General features: G+C 31.5%; 1 non-coding gene across 1 annotated transcript; it reads right to left on the reverse strand.

Moving 5' to 3' along the window:
- Positions 1–5,358: 5,358 nt before the first annotated feature.
- On the reverse strand, positions 5,359–5,430 carry Trnah-gug. Its single transcript has one exon. It is a non-coding gene; the product is annotated as a tRNA-His (tRNA).

Here is a 5,430-nt window from a genome sequence, read left to right on the forward strand (position 1 = left end):
GACAACATAGAAAACTTATGAACTTTCTACATCGACTCGCCATCGAACCCGGGACCTCAGAGTGTATCCATGAAAACCGGTGTACACGCTACTCGACCACGGAGGTCAACAATAGACTATACAAGCTATTAAAGAATATAAAAGTAAGTAGGTATTGAGTGTTCAGTCAAGTATGAAAATGAAATCGTTTGTATTGCCAATTTGTAAACAAGTAAAACGTAACAAACAGCGATGCATCGAACAAAAGTATTAGCAGTCATTGATCGAATCTACAATCTCTCAAAAGTCAAAGACAAAGGTCAAAAACCTTTATTTAAAATGGAAGTGTTTACACTTTCTTATTGATAGAAACATCTACCACCGGTTCGGAATATAATACCTCAGAACAACCGGCAAAAGAAACTCAGCGGGATCTATTTTGTTTTTTTATTTTTATAATATCAATTTACAATCTACAATAATAAGCAATTATAAATCTCTGTTGAAGTACTCACCCTTGCTCGTGTGACCATGATTATCGTTAAATATTTATCGTATATTTAAAATTTATTTGGTAAATATTATACAATTAAAAATCACATTAACTCACAAACATTTTTTTGTGATTCTTTTACCGTGCCCTTGTAAAAGTTAAAGTTCTTTGCATCAGAAAAATTCCAGACACATTTTTGATAGGTAATATTTATAATTTAATATTTCCTTGTTTGCAATCTCTTAACTAAGCTAGTTTGATATTTTCTCTTTTTCCTCTACATGAGAGAAGAGAATATTATTTTATAATTAGCTGCCACGACTTTTTCTGTAAAGTTAAATATAATATATCAGGACGTAATATTTTATTTTATTTTATTCCATTTTAATACAACTTGATACATTTTCATTTTTATAAATATAACAAAAATTAAAAAAAGAACAAAAAAAAGAAACACATCTAATATATCATTTCGTTTTTGGAAATGATATACCTACTTATAGATATGTTTCAGTTGTCATGTTATGTATGTTAGACATTAAACTTATCCTATGAAAATGAATATACCTCATTGTCACCTTACTTCTTTACACAGTATAAAACATAGTCGCTTACCGCTGTCTGTCCCTATGTATGCTTAGATTAGATTTATGTGTATAGATGTTAGATTTTTGTGTATAATACGTGGACAATATAGTAAAGAAACACTGTCAATTTTAAAAGTTTATTTGATGTCGTAAATAAGGAAATTTTGTAGTATATTTAGTATCAGTATTGCAAGCGTGCGAAGCCGGGGCAGGACGCTGGTATTATATAATACTTATTCAGTAAAAACTCGATATTAACTTAGAGAAACTAAGTGAGTTCATTCGTACGTTCCATCGGATCCTCTTTACTGTGCTATTGTTAACGTTCTAAATACATTTTAAGTCTTGATCAGTGAAATGATAATAAAATTTATTTCAAAGAAATATTCAATGCTATAAAATTGAATAGAACAATTACCAACTGTATTGCGTTCATTGATGCTTTAAAATCTTATAAACGCTTTGGAGACCCAGCAGATGTTTGATTATATATGATTGCATAGCTCAGTGATCACATGAATGCAAGGACCGAACCAATCCTTACATCACCAATGCGCCACCGACATATGGAATGAGATATTATACTATTTAAACTAGCTTGTTCGTTCATCATCGGCGGTAGATTGTATGATGAGTGTTACCTACCCAATGCTTGTGCAAAGCAACTGCCAAGTATCAGGTATAATATCAAATTTAGTGGGTTTTAAAAGAAATGGACTACATCAGCTAACCCATTACCTAGTACATCTTCATTACATAGTATAAAACAGAGTCGCTTACCGCTATTTGTACCTATGTATGTTTACTTCTTTAAAATTACACAACGTATTTAGATGCGGTTATTTTTCATAGATATAGCTATTCAAGAGGAAGGTTTTTGTATATAATACATGGACATTATAGTAAAGAAACACTGTTAATTTTTGAAGTTTTTTTATGTGATGTCGTAAATAAACAAATTCTGCTAGTACATATTAAATATAAATTAATATATTGTAAGGAGTTTTCATGCTATCAACTAAGGAGTCACGTGACATGCTTGTCATCGGTTTTATAGTACGGATGATGGTGACAACAACGAGGTTATGAGTAAGTTCAGGTAAGCCATTTTTATTTAACTATTATATTATTATTGAAGTTTTCTATATTGGTGTGATATTATTTTGGATGTTGTGGTTACTAAAAATATATTCAATTTGAATTTCCTAAATCTATATTATATTTCTTATAAATTTTTGGCTAATATTCAGTACCAAATATTTAAACGATTATATCAAATTTAACAATATCTTAAGTCGTCAAATATCGATATCCAATGGGACTATAAGCGGACTCGACTTTAGGGATGACGCGGGAGAGCTTTACGTATTTTCCGAGATAAAGGAATGTGTCCTTACTGCCGAAGTCCGAGAATTTTATTGATTCGAACTAGAAATAGAACCCGGGACTTTTCTATCTAAAGCCTATATAAGCTAGCTCCTAGACCAATGGGTTGACTTATTTTTTTTATTCTCATTTTAAGAACTGAGTCTTTTGTTATTATATGTTGCTCTGGTAGGTTAAACAAATATTCTTTTCTTTACATTAATTACAGGTATGTTATGCAGTGTCGCTTTTATATATATATAATGTTTACCTATAGTATACATGAGTCTGGCTAGCTCAGAAGTAGGATTAGCAAGATAAATATTACAGTTGAATTAATATTACTGGTTAATATATTTTTATATTTTATTTTATTTCAATTAGGACAACCAGCCGTAGATACAATAACACATACAAAAAAAAATTACATTTCAAAATCATCAAGGTAAAAGTTCTATTATTTACAGGCAGTCTCATCGTGCATCAGAATATTATTGAAAATACTACTAATGATATTAAATGCAATATATATGTATATGCATTTAGTAAAAAGCGGATATTTTATTACAAACTCTCACAACATGTACCCATTCATCCAAGTCTCAGTCTGAAATAATGTAGGCAGCAATTAATTCCCTTAATGTTCCCTTCGAGCAGTGCGTTCTAGAAGAGCATCCTATCTATACTAAATGTAAAAACTTAAGCACTTTTAAAAAATTGCAACGTTATGATTTAAAACTTTAACAATACAAAAAATAGGAGACAGATATTATATTTTGTGTACATATAAATTAAAAAAATATATTAATAGTTTATAAAAAAATACAAAAACAGAAACAGTTAGTGAACTAAATATAAAAATAAAAAAAGTAAAATATCAATGTAACTACTCGGTCGATTTAAATGAAACTTACATTGTACCCTAAGTTGAAGTGTACCTAATTTAAAGGATCATCTCAAGACGACTTTTAATTTTCAAGAAATTCGTTAACAAACATGCTAACATACACTTACGAAATTAAACACACGTGCCTGGAAGCCTAAATATATCATCATACTCAAATACAATTCAATGCTAACAATGTTAGTCTTGAATTGTATGTTACATACATGTCGAACTGATAACCTCTCTTTTCAGAAAGTTGGTTAAAAATAATAATAAATAATGTAAGGAGCTTTTCCTTTTCGATATTTGCTGTTACGATTTTAATATACTTTTAGTTTATTAGAAACTGAGCCAGTGTACAATGTACATGCATAAAAAATATTTAGTCTTATTTCGAAAATTTAGAAAGTTGGTGGCGCACTGAAAATCTAAGAAATGATTAATATTTCTTAAGGCGCCAATTCCTATGGGCAGTGGCCACACACCTTTATAATAAAAAAAGGAATAAAATCGAAATTTGATACAGCAAATTAAATCTTATATATTACCACATCAAAGCCCAGTAATCCGTAACAACATCCGAATATTTTGTTAACGCTAAATTCAGCTACAATTCCCTTTGTTTGATAAAATAAATTGAGGTTATAACGCCACAAAATAGGGCTCGACATAGATGAAGGCAATTTATTATTATATACGCCATCTCTATCTAACTTATTAAATTCGAACGAGACAGACGCACGCTGTTGACGCCAGAGGGTGTAACATTTACTCCCAGAAGGTGAATGGAGTGTAAAAATATACATAATTCGATAATAAAGCGACAAATTGTTGGAGCAATGAGGCGTTAACAGCGAATTTGTGTAGGCTTCGAAACAAGCCATATAAATATTATGCTTAAAGAGCAGTATCGTATTAGTTTTATTTATGTATATGCTTAACAGCCGGGAGTGCTCAGTGGTTACAACGCGTGGTATCTTAGACGTTGATAGCAGGTTCAAACACAAGCAAGCTTCACTGAATTTATATATGCTTAAATGTTTCGTTCGCCTCGGTGGAGGAAAACATCGTGAAGAAATCTGTGAAAATCTGTTCAACGAAATTCTGCCACAAGTGTAACGACCAAGAGGTCGAGATGGCCCAGTGGTTAGAACGCGTGGATCTTTACCGATGATTTCGGGTTCAAACCCAGGCAAGCACCGCTGATTCATGTGCTTAATTTATCTTTATAATTCATCTCGTTGCCAACGGTGAAGGAAAACATCGTGTAGAAACCTGCATGTAACAAATTTCATAGAAATTCTGCCACATGTGTATTCCACCAATCCGCTTTGAAACAGCGTGGTGGAATATGTTCCAAACCTTCTCCTCAAAGCGAGAAGAGGGCTTTAGCCCAGCAGTGGGAATTTACAGGCTGTTGTTGTTGTTTGTATCGACCAATACGGATCGGTAGAGTGATGGAATCATATATGGATGAGTAGAGTGGTGAAATAAGTGCCAAAACTTCTCCTCAAAGGAAGAGGAGGCCTTAGCCCTTTCATGGTACTCACGACATACATATCTTACACATTAAACATGTAACATGTACTTTATAACACGCTCTGATCAATAACATGTACCCAACAATTATACATATCATCATGTTTATTAATTAGTTTAATTGTATTATGTGCATATCTAATATATATACTTATGTATATATAAAACTTCTAAATGGAAGATATACCTATAATTAATAATAAAGGCAGCTTAAATTAATTACATGTATATACTTATATAATGTAAGGCAAAGAAGTGTTTTTGACTTTAATATTCAACGGTAATATTACTACTACGCAAACCTATAGCAAAATATATGTACAAAACTGACGGGGCGAGCTTTACAGAAATATAAAATTAAGATAATAATGTTACATGAATGTAATAAATAACTGTAATACATAAAATACAATGAATATAATAAAATACAAAATATTAATAATATAAAATTCTTACAAATATTTTCTTTAAAGAAAAAAATATATAGCTCCGCCATGACAGCTGAACGCTGCCGTGACCAGGATTCGAACCTGGGTTACTACGGCCACAACGTAGGGTCCTAACCACTAGACGATCACGGC

This window comes from Vanessa cardui, chromosome 7 (genome assembly GCF_905220365.1).
Source record: "Vanessa cardui chromosome 7, ilVanCard2.1, whole genome shotgun sequence".
Lineage (NCBI taxonomy): Eukaryota > Metazoa > Arthropoda > Insecta > Lepidoptera > Nymphalidae > Vanessa > Vanessa cardui.